The 12820-nt window shown below is 37.7% G+C and overlaps 1 protein-coding gene across 1 annotated transcript in view; it reads left to right on the top strand.

Moving 5' to 3' along the window:
* The first annotated feature begins 1190 nt into the window (after positions 1–1190).
* Positions 1191–12820, top strand: part of fndc3ba (fibronectin type III domain containing 3Ba) — a 125028-nt gene continuing 113398 nt past the window's right edge. Inside the window, exon 1 of the mRNA XM_079876099.1 lies at positions 1191–1327. The gene's annotated coding sequence lies outside the window, so the exon portion shown is untranslated. The remainder of the gene's footprint in view (positions 1328–12820) is intronic.

Here is a 12820-nt window from a genome sequence, read left to right on the forward strand (position 1 = left end):
CCATCTAATTTTCTAAATTTGTCTTGTGATGACAAGCCTGCAAAACGACACAAACACAGGATGGTGCAGCAAAAAGTGACCCACAATATAATAACATTCAGAGAACTGCAAGGATGTAACCGCTTATTCACATTTCAGGGGGTCTAACGGTAATATTTAAAGACTCAACAACTGGTAAACATTTTGATCAATGACCCTTTTTAAAATAAGGTCCCATATGCATTAACATCAATTAACATTGAGCAATACATTTTTTACAGTATTTTTTGTTGTTGTTATCGTTAGTTCATAAAAATAATTGTCTATTGTAGGCTAGTTCAGGTCCATTAAATAATATTAACTGATACATCTTTTGATTTTAATAATGCATTAGCAAATGTTGAAATTAACATGAACTAAGATTAAAAAATGCTTTAGAATTAGAATTTTTCATTGTTAAATTTTACCTAATGTAGATGAAACAGCAATAAAAGACAACTATGCCTTACTCAGTGTTGGATTACTTTTTTTTTTACGAATTACAAGAAAAAAAAAATCCATAAGATATTATAATCACATAGTCACACATAATAATAATCTTGTATTATTTTGACAACAAAACTGTAAAGTGTTTCTTTACTTGTTTTTATAAAAAATCTAATCAGTAATTTTATTAAGTAGCCTATCCATGAACACATTAGTAAATTTTAATCTTTTACAATGACATTAATGTACTCAATTTGCAACTCACGTTGCAAAGTTATTGTCCATGTGTCTCCTTGATTTATCCTATCACTGTAAAAAAATATATATATATTTGCATGATTTATCACTTTTTTTTTTCTTTTGTCAAATCAGCTTAGATAATGTATGTGGTTCAGATAACATAATATTTCTAGTTTCTGTTGAATAAACAAATATCCTTCATTATATTAACTCAAATTATTAATTTCAATGAACTCAAAATTTTAAGGCAACCAGGTTAGTTTTTAAAGTTAAAACAATTTTTTTTTTTTTACAGTGCTATGTATTTTAAAATGTAAATCAAAAAATGAACCAATTTGTTGCCATTGCCTATTGATCAATATGTCTGTGTCTGTGCATGTGTGTTGTGGTCTTTGAATGGTTCCCTTCAGCTCTGAAGTTCGTTTATATGGTTGCTTACGGTAAAGGGGGCAGGATTAAGCTCACATGTGCTGTGGGACATAATTGACATGGACGCGGAATCTCCCCTTGACTGAACGCTGCGCTGGTGGAGCAGACTGGAGGGAGCAAGGATTGCCAAAGTTGTGTCTGGGGTGAAAGTGGAGCTCTGGAGTTTCTTTCAACATCATTTTATTGCAGCGAGGTAAGTTTTTCTTATCGCTTACAAGCTCTGTCTTTGGCTACAGTTCGCGTTTGTGTGCTTTTCCCCAATTAAACGATGAAAATTTGTTTATAACGGAAAGTTAACGGAAAGCATTTTTGTGTCTGGATGGCGGTGACGCCGGGAGTCTGGGTTAGTTGGCCAACAAGGAGATGCGACGGAAAACTTTATTATTCCGCAAGAAAACAGGCTGTATTGCTTGGATTCTCTGTTATTTACCCGAAGATGCTCAAAACTCGTCGTGCAACTTTGTAATGATTCGCGAAATTTTCGAGAAAATTCGTAGTTTGACGTCTTCGTCGTTGAATTCCAACTTTGTTTTTTTGTTGTTGTTTTTTGCGCGTAGCCTACTGTTACAACGCTACAAAAAAGTTACACTTTCGCTTTATTAAAAAGTATTTTGTGATATCCGTGAGTTTTGGAGTGATACCAAATATTTAGGTAAAATTGAGTAGGGATGCTGAATTTCGCTGTCTTTCCAGGTGTCTTTCCGTAGCGATTACAGTGTTGCAAAACAGCCAGTTGCTGGAATGATGTCGTATAATATTTGGCAAATATTTGAGGAAAATGAATGATGGATGAAGTGAAGGTGGTCAACTCCATCATGCCCTAGTATTCCAGACAGCCTATTCTTCAACAGCTGTGTCTGTTTATATGGAGGAAAACATTAGCTGCTGTTGTCCTTATCCTGTCATATATTGTGCAGAAAGTATCTCGACTTCTTCATACTTGTTTCTGTTTTTCTTTCTTTTATTGGTTTGGTTTAATGCAACGCCGTGCATCGTTTGTCCAAACGTCAGAAATAGGATACTAGTTGCTCTTTCATGTTGGGAATTAAAGCGCACTAATTAGCAGCTCTGGAAAAAATAGACGGTCGCTTTTAATCTCTTGGATAATTTTGTTGGGAACTGAAATGACGCTTCAAGATAGTTTGTACCATGAGTTTCTACCCCTGCCTGGATCCAGAGGGCTTATTGGAGAGAAAGAAGCACACTATCTGTGAGAGGAGAAATGTGATCTGCAGAAAATGACGTCAGGTTTGCATTCTCCAGCTGAGTGAGGGATTTCATAACTTTTGAAAATTCTAATTATTGCACTGGATCATGAAAAGTAAATATCTGCAGGAAAATAAGATGTTGCATTCCTCAGCTCCTTATTATTTGACTGTCTACAAACCAGTGGTTCTCAACCAGGGGCTCAGGACCAGTCGTCAAACTTCCAAGGGACACCCACACCACAAGACGATTTAAAATAAGTTATATAAAACAATTAAATATGGGTAAAATATACTATATGCATTATATTTGTCACTTTCTCTGTTTAGTGGTCTGTGTGGACTGACCCCCCTCCCCCCACTTTCTTCCCATAGAATGATGCACACAAACCCTACTTGCAATGAATATGTTCCCACCTGCTTGTTTTAGGTCCTGCTACTTGCAATCGTTCATTTTATTTCTTTTTTTCCCCATTGGACATTTTGTCAAATGCACACAATGCTCAACATTTTTCAAGGCTTTCAAGGTTCTCAAAGGTTGCACGAACTAGGAAAATGTGCAGAGAAAATAACAGTAGAGCTGTAGTTTTTCATGCACCCAGCGCGCAGCATATAATTGAGATGCTTTCAAAACAAAGTAGCTTTATTCATTTTTTGGTCGATATCTGATGGATTGGCTTCAGCAGCCTTTGTCTGGTCAGTCTAGGTGCTGCGCTGAGAGAGCTGGCATGGGGAGTTCAACTTCCTGATTGGGCATAGCTGCAGGAATGTGCTCTTCCTTTGAGGTCATGGGGTTGTACCTGGTGAGCTGGAGGGCTGTTTCCCCAGGGGCAAGTCAAATACTACCCATCCCCTCCCCCAGCTCCGAGCTTTGATGTGTGCTGATGTTATGCAGTGCAGCGTGATAAAATCTGTTGTGATTGTTCCTAATTGCAGCGGAGAGTCCACCTTATTGAGGGCATTTCCTGATTTTCTCTAAATGGTGCCCTTTGAAACAACTTAACATCTCTTAGTCACACTTATTGCTCAGTAGATGTTGTAAAAATCTATTTATTCCATCTTGTGTAGGTTTCGATAGTTCTAGCAATGCCTCATTATTTTAATCTTTTGTCTCTGTAACATCCAGTGAATTCAATGGCATTCATCTGTATTGTTTTGGAAAAAAGAGTAAATGATGAGTAGAAATGCAGTAATGGATTTGGTCAGCAAAGTCACATCTTTTCATTTGACTCTTTTCCCCTTGACCTCATTAGGCAGAGAAATCCAGCGTCTCTCCAACTGTTAAGCAAGACAGAACAAGTTTGTATCTGTGCTTTAACCATAGTGCATGGGAAATATGCACGCAGCGATGATGTGGCTGTCAGCTGGTCCGTGAATCAGGATCATGCTGCTCATCTTGAATCAGCCCACCACGGCCACATGTAGTGGCATTCAGAGGAGCTAAAAGTAGTGTTCTGCATAACAGTGATCACTATAGGGTTTCTTTTCACACGTCTCATTTGCACTCTAGCATCTTCTCCTGGTGAATGTGATGCATGTTTGTTTGGCACAGTGCTGCGATGTTTGCATGTAAGGCTTTTATGTCTTCTTGGTGATTTACATTTGTTGACAGTTGATTTAGATGAAGGTAAAAGAGGCCTTTCAACTCTTCTTTCCCACCGTCTCTCGAGACAGTCGCCTCTCCACCTAACTGCACACACATCACTTTACCAACATTGCAAGCGACAAGCTGCTGGATGCCAGAACATACCTTCTTACGCTGCTTTATTTTGGATCTCATGCAACAACCAACTAGAGTTGAAAAGAGTTGACTAGTTCATGTAAATTTTAGATTTGATATCTTTAGCCTGTTGACATGTTGACAGCCTCTTGTGCTTTAGTTTGCTTTAGTTTTACTGTTGCACTTTTAAATTGTTCACCCAAAAGAGAAAAATGTGTCGTTAATTTACTCCCCCTCATGTTTTACCAAACCTGTATGACTTTATCTAAGGTCCAATGCTGTTTTGGACCCTTAGGCCGTGTGTCCAGTAAAGCGGGTTTTTTTTTTTTTTTTTTTTTTTTTTCAGAGGCTATAGCGTATTTTTCCAATTGTTTTCAATGGGAGCGCCACGTTGTTTTTTCTGGTCGCCGAGAATTGAAGAATGTTCAACTTTGGGTTAAACGTCATCACTGCCACTTTTTACCCAGCCGTCCAATCATTGCGGAGGAGGGGTGGGACAAATACCACAGCGACCAACCGTCACATTCTGCTTGTACAACGATAACAAACGCGCACGCCTTCATCCAAAATGAGTGGCATAGCAAGTACGTTACATTGTCAAAAAAAACAAACTATTTGCGAAATCAGATACTAACAGTTCCTCTGATACTCTGTATGATAGCACACTTAGCGTCTCAACTGAAAAAACCCCCGCAGCAAGGCTTTTTTACAAGAGCGCTGTTGTTTTCAGCAGGCTAAAGTCAAGGCCTTAAGGTGCAGTCAGGTTTTCTATTGCTTCGTGAAATTTCGCAGGCACAATCCAGACATTCCAATAGAAATCCGTGTGATCGTGAGTTTCGTGCGAGAGTGAAAAAGTTCCCCATGCAGATTTTGATAATTTTCAAGTTGGTCTCATGAATTCGCCACACTGATCGACAAAAAGCTGCTTGTTTTGAAAGTGACTTTTGTGCGAGCTGTGCTTTATACATCACTGCGCTATTTACAATAGACAATGGACCTTTTTTGCCTGCAAAATTTCGCTGAAATTTCGCTAATGTGACCACACTAAACAGTTAGACATTTCAAATGACATTAGCATGAGTAAATGACAGCATTTTTATAGGAATGGTGATAAAATTATAAATAATCATAAATATTAGTATGTATATGAATTATTATAATATTTATATTTTTAAGCCAATTACTGATCAGTTGACTGAAGTTAGATCAATTTTGTGATACTGATTACAAAACATCTTTTATATACTTAAATACATTGATCTATTTTCCTAATCAGGCAGATGCAGTAACATAAAAAATCACTTAAAAAAAAGAAGAAGCTTTTTTAGTTGTAAAAGGGCATTGAAACTGCTTCATTCCATTGCACTACTTTTAGCTGTTTCGGAATGCAAGAATGTAGCTTTGTGGATCTCTTTTTTTGCAGTTGGTGGAGAGATTGAGATGCTGCTACTCACTCCATGTCACTCTGGTTCCTGACATGCATCCTCTGTCATGCCAATGCATTATTCAAATGGCCAGGCCTGCACATTTAGCTAAAAGCAGAGCGGAAAAACACTAAGTGTTTGGTCAGATGGGGTGTATGTTCGTGCTTGCATTAGCATTCAGAGTGCAGAGACTGCCGTTGTTAGCTGGACGATGGAAACTTCAGATGCGACTGCAGCTCATTAATGACGCTTTTATTTGACTGGAGACTGTTTTAGCCGCCGTGCATGAGCAATGAGAGCCTGGCATCAGATGCTGCATTTATATTGGTGCATTTATTGCCCCTTCAATCTGTTGTAATTCACACAATGGCCTCTTACAGTGTACGTATGCTCTAGTCTATCCGATCCCCTCTCAAGCTACCCTGCTCAAACACATGTTAGCAGTGTCACTGTGCATATATTTGTAGTCCCAGACTTCCTGTTTTCCTATGCTCACCCCCCTACCAGCAGGACCTTAGACCAACACCTTCCACAATCCCTCCATCTCACCAGGTCTTGTTAACCCATCCCCCTCCTCAAGCACTCCCCTTTATAGTGTGTGAAATCTGGAGGCCTGATGGAAGATGAGGAATTTCACCCTTTGACCTCTGAGAGCAAGGAGGGGTGGACGGGGGCTATCCATTCTTACTGCCCAGATTTGTTTCAGCCTGGTGAATTTTTCCAGCTAATTCATATTTTCTTTTGAATTTGTACCGCTCATCTCTCTTTGTTCAATAGCCATGTTTTGGATGTGTGAAGTTACCAAAATATGAAAATAAAGCAAGCCGAGAGGTCATGGGAATGGCAGCCGTTGCTGCGAGGGCAGTGGCATCCCAGGTGGCACTGGAGGAATGTGTCAATGTTGAATTTTCACTTTCTACAGCATTCCAGAGAGAACATAGGGTGAAAAGGCTGCTCCTTAACATTCCTGTTAGGGACTGATTTATTTTTCGGTTCCTGTTTCTTGCATTTCTCACATTAAGTCAGTGTTGTTATTTTTTTATTGCTAAATATATGTTTGCTTGTTTGGTATATTCACTCATTATCGTGCAGATATTAAAATTATGTCCGATAATTATTGTGATCTTATGGCTGATAATTAACTGATAAATTAATAAAATTAAAACAGTAAAATAAACTGTATTTAAACATATTTATTGCTTAATATTAAATATAGTTAAAATACATAATTTTTACTTGGAACATTGTACTTAAAAAAAACAAATACTTTGATATGTTTAAGATTAAGATTTTTAAAAAAAATATTTTGGTTCTTTCTAAATATTATATTGCTCATTGATATATTGCACATTGGTAATAAAATGACAGTATGATGAGAGTACTATTGTTAAATCTTTTACATTATATACAAATATTGTAAAATAGAATGATGCTGTTTTACATATACTATTTTTTTTTTATTCATTTGATTTATTTAATATACTTTTAACATCCACCGATTAAAAAAATTAAAACCTCTAATATCAGCGGCTAATTATGGTACATCATGCATCCCTAATTTGAAATATGCTTAGAAGAAATTAGGGAGAATAGCTGATACCTTTCTCTCAGTGACTGACAGTTGTCTAGGCTCTTGTCTGTAAGCAAATGACCAGATATATTCCCTGTACAGATGCTGAGTCTAATGTAACAGTCTTGTGTGAGAGGTGGAGTTGAGAAGCAGGACCATGTTTGTGCTTTTCCAGGGTGTCTGCAGACGCTGAGCCACACAGAGCCGGCTGTGTTTTGGCGGCTAGCTGTTCTTTCCCCCAAATGACCCGGTGAGGAGCGACGGACGGGTTTCTGTTTAAAGGCTTTGTGTGCAGCGAGGAGGAAGTGGTTATGTTTGTTTAAACTGAGCTGCCCCCTTTGAGCACGCTCAGCCATGTGGGACAAATGAGCAAAATCTGTCCCCCAATTTCAACACCCCCCAGCCCATTCCCTGTGTCTTCCTCCGACTGAATTCATCACACCCCATTCGGCTGGGGGTTGGGGGAGCCCTGAATGTTGGCTTGGGCATAAGATTCAGCCATACCAAAGTGTTGACTCATTCAGCATTCCAGGACTATAAAATGTCCATCCAAATCTGGACTCTGGGACGAAACTGACCACTTCCGCATTGAAATGCAACCTTGTCTGGAGGATTGTGTGGGGAAACTTGAGGTTTATGAGTTGCTGTTTTGAAAATCCTTTACTGTAATGGTAAAACATCTACCCCATGTTCTAATATGTTTGATTCTCAGAGTTTTATTTTTGTTTACCGGGAAGCGCTGGATGAATGTGTTTCCTTGAGGAAAGAGCTGCTTAAAAATGGCACATGTTAAAATTAGAAAGCGCAAAGAGTGCTATAAGTTTAAAAATGGAGCAAAAATTTCAACAAAAGAATGTGAGAGGAAAACATGTTAAGCAGGGAATGTGTGCTGCTGAGGATTAACTAAATGGTGTTGGGTAGATGATGGAATTATTTATCTCTTACACAAATCACAAAATCATTTAATCCCCTTTCACACAGAGATTCTGGAAAATACACAGATAATTTGTTCCGGGGTTGTTTGATTTTGGTGCCAGTGATTTTCCGGAATCTGTGACTGCATTCACACACATCCCGCAAAGATTCCGTAAAGACACGTGACGTGTAACGTACGCGTTAAAAACATGTACACTAACACTACACTACACTAACGCATCGCGTACCGTTCCACAAAGCTGGCGAACGATCTCAGCTTCAGCACGCTGGTCTCCCTGGTCTCTGCTTCATTCCAGTTTGCAGAAATATTTTCGTTCTTTCTTTGTTGATGACGAACACAAACTTACACGTGCGCCATCACTACGACACACCCCTTACGGCATTGGTCCTGGCTTTTGTTCACACAGGGCGCGTTCCGGGACTGATCCCGGCAATGTTACTAGATCCCCATCCCGGCATCAATCCCGGTACGTGTTTGCGTTCACACAGAAGGCACTCAAGTAGTGAAGTGCAGTACTGGAGTACCTCAAGGAACAGTTTTAGCCCCATTTTTGTTTACTATTTATACATCACACTTCCAGTACATTTTTAAAACCTGTCACCTTAAGACATTTTCTGATGACTCAGCAGTTGTTGGATGTATAACAGACAGACCATGATGAGGGTGAATATAGGGAGCTATTAAAGAGTTTTGTGGGTTGGTGTGAGATAAACGGTCTTAGGCTAAATGCTAGTAATACTAAGGAAATTGTGGTTGATATCCTCAGCAAGTTGTATCAGTAAACATACGGGGGTCGAAAATTGAGACTGTAACATCATATAAGTACATGGGTGTATACTTGAATAACAAGCTCGATTGGTCTGATAATATGATACAAGCCTATAAGAAGGGTCAAAGTCGTATTTATCTGTTAAGACGACTGGGATCCTTCAGAGTATGTCGGGTACTACTTAAAGACCTCCTATGACTCTGTGGTATCACTATCATCTGTGATCTTGTATGCTGTCACTTGTTGGAGAGGGGGATTGTTGGAAAAGGAGAAGAACAAATGAAACGAGCTCGTAAAGAAGGCAGGTTCTGTTGTAGGCAGTGTTTTACCCACAATTGAAAAGATCAATTAGAATGATTGATAAATTGGTCTTAATGAATCATAATTGTCACCCCCTTCGTGAAATAATTTGAGCCCTTGTTGAGTACATTTAGCACAAGACTTATTCATCCCCGCTCTCACAAGGCGTGATTTAGAAAGTCCTTTTTACCAACTGCTATTAGACTGTACAATCAGTGCTAACAAGGTGATAGATTATATTATAGAACCATTTGGTATATAATCATAATGCCTTGAACTGATACTGGTAAATAATGGTTGTTGTTATGAATGTCTTTTATTTATTATTATTATCGTGTGGATTGTGCTGCTGTGACATAAAAATTTCCCCTTGGGGATTAATAAAGCTAATCAAATCAAATGTGTGAGTGCAATCCCAACCTTTGTAGAAGCACTTCACCCATTGTACCTTTGCTAGCTGTCAATGGGTACAGATTTCCTTTCTATGAAAAACTGAGGTGACGCACAGCATATTATTTTGAATATTCAATAACACATTTGGTCGTATACTTGGACAGACAGAGGAAGACTGTTGCCCGACTATGTGAAAACTCACTGTAGCTCGATTATAACTGCATATGTGAATGTTCTGACAGCTGTGGATACATGCACTGATCCTCCTCACTGATCTTAACTCTTTTTCTAAGTACCAAGGAAAAATCTTGAAGCACAGCCATGTGTGTGGAGTGAGTCATTTTCATGTGTTTGTGGGAGTTAGGCTGCTTCCTCTCAGCTTGGTCTAAACACAAGTTCAGTGTGCCAAAAAAAAAAAAAAAAAAAAGCTCAGAGAGCTGAGATCTGCGTGCTGTGTGGTGACCTGGTGACCGCTCTCTTAGTAGCGAGGTGCATATTGAAGGTATTTTAGACATTACTGTTTTTTCCTGTTTGTGGATAGACTGAGTCATCAACAAGTCTAGACCAACCCACTACAAGAGCCACTGTAGAAATCCTTCACACTTCATTCTTTAATGTCACACACTGAACAGTATTCTTCACTTTAAATGTGGTTATAAGGGGTTATTCCTTCAGAGCAGCATTAATGCAAACTTGAGTCTGAAATGTCACACTTAAAGGGGATAGTTCAGCTGAAAATTACATTTCTGTCATCACTTCTGTCTCACCCTCATGTTGCTCCAAACCTTGAATATCTTTTAGTTGTCTTTGGAAAACAAAAGAGGATATTTTGAAGACTGTTTTTGTCCATACAATGAAAGTCAATGTGGTCCAAAACAAAATAACAATGGACCTCTTTTACTTTCATTGTATTTACAAAAATTGTTTTCAGAATATCATCTTTTGTGTTTCACAGTCAGTCATGCAGGTTTGGAACAACATGATGAGTAAATGATGACAGAACTTTCATATTAAGTGAACAATCCCTTTAAGTTGCAAAGCATTTATATTAAAGGACTTTTATCTTATTCATTTTATCTTATTTTTTTATTTTTTTAGTATGTTTTATTAATAGTAATTTTCAGTTATTAAAAAAATATTTTTATTAAATTATTTTAGTTTTAGTCACCATTTTAAAGCTTACATTTATTTTATTTCAGTTAGTTGCTAAGGCAACATTTCCTATTTTAATTTAATCGTCTAATATTAATATTTTAATGTTTTTAGCAACATTTCAATCAACAACACTTTATAAAGGTTTTAGTTAACAATAACAACACTGTAAACAATTGACAAAATGAATCTTTGACAATTTTTATAAAATGTATATAAATGTGTATAAAAATATTACGAAAGGATTTGAGGCTTGGACCCCACCTCAAAGATGTGAGACTTAAACTCCACGTCAGAGACTTTTGAAAATGTCTGACACCCATAACCACAATCTATTATTATGAACCTCTCCAAGTGATCATTATTACATTGTCGTATTACATCAAAACTGTGATATTGCAGTTCAATATCAGTGTGCTGTGTAGGCACAGGCAGATGTGCTTATGTTGCTCTGTGGGAAAGTGTTTCTGCAGGAATAAGGCAGGCTCTCTCCTCCTCTCTGTCCTTCTGTGCTAACAGCTACGTGGCAGTCGTACGTCGGTCAGGGACTTGGAATGAGTTTTACTGCCTCCTGGACTTCTGCCTAGTCCACATCCAGATGGTTGGATGAGTTTTCTCTTTTTCTCCTGCTCTCTTTGGCAGTGTCAAGCTGCTTTGCTTTCATTGCTTCTGAAAGATAGACTGATGTTTCATCTTTTGAACCATTTTCTATTAAAATATCTCTATAGAGTTCCTGTCCTTCCTGACTCGGAAACCTTCGCTTACATAAATCTGACCAGTGACCTCTGGATCATATGGGACTTTTCTAGTACTAGCTCCTCATCTTGTGGCTTTAACTTGGTATTTTATTGCTTTTGAAAATGGTTTAAACTTGGCAACTTGTCTTTGAGTAACAGCACTTGAGACACAAAATTAATATTAAAATATTCATAAATCAGACAAGTTTTTTTTTTTTTCAGTGGTAGCTTGCTAAAAGTGACGGGCCAGAATCTTTTAAAGTTAATTGAATACATATGGTAAAGTGGATAAACAAAGTTTTTAATCTTGATTAAATTACTTAATGTGGGTGTTGCGCACATATACATTTGTCTGTTCGAAGCTAAAGTCCTGTTCACACCAAGGATGATAACTATAACAATAAGTACCAAGTTTTAAAATCGTTCTAATTTTATGAGAATAGGGAGATCCACACCGTGACTATAAAAATAACAAAATAGAGGAATGAAATCACTGGAATCACTTTCAGAATTATTATTTTTTCCAGCTAATGAATGATAAAAACATTAGCAGCCAATCAAAATCCACCTGATCTTAATAAATGGCATCAGTTTATATTAGGGATGCACGATAAATCGGCCACCATATCGGCATGGGCCGATATATGTTCATTTTTAATGTTATCGTTATCGGCCCGATAAGAAAATTTAGCCGATATATTAAAGCCAATAAATAATGGGTTATTACCTTCAGGCTGAGACACTTCAGATGTAGACCGTTCACCTTGATGGATTTGAAGGGCTTGAAATATGAACTTCAAAAAAGAAAATACAGTTAAGTGCAACGCAAGTCTGTCATATAGTCTATATTGAATTATAATGAGAACATTATAATTGTGTGCTTGGGACATGGCTTTTAATGGTGAGACTTTTGTTTTTGCAATCAGGCTCTCAAAAAATATATAAAAATTTGAATTTAGATTTATCGGCCAATATACCAGTTATTGGCTTTCAAATATAAATAATTATCGATTATCGGTATTGGCCAAATTTTTGCATCCCGTTTACTTTCAAACTATAAACTTTTATCCCAGTCCTTCTGTGATAATTTGAATATTTATAAGACAGAAATAACGATACTTTGTGGAGCTCTACTTAAAACTCAAGGTGAAGTAGTTTTCTGCTTGATTAGTTCGAATATGTTGGCAATTGAAGATACTTAAGCAATAAAGGATAAATTTCTCCATCTACGTCTATCTGTCTAATTAGAGACTAGAGCTACTTTTCACCCCTGTGGTTTTCGGGAGCCTGTTTAGTTTAGTTTAGTCTGAAATAGTCTGAGGTAACCATTGGTGATAATGATGCTGTATGGTTGGCAGAAAGAATGAGAAAGAACGTGTACAATTGGTCCATGCCTGTCTTCCTGCCAACGTTGCCTCAAAGAATAGTTAGGCTGCTGTTCCCAAGACCTGTCTGATTTCCCTCTGAAAGAATGGTATT

The sequence above is a fragment of the Squalius cephalus genome (assembly GCF_949319135.1).
Source record: "Squalius cephalus genome assembly, chromosome: 7".
In the NCBI taxonomy this organism is placed as follows: domain Eukaryota; kingdom Metazoa; phylum Chordata; class Actinopteri; order Cypriniformes; family Leuciscidae; genus Squalius; species Squalius cephalus.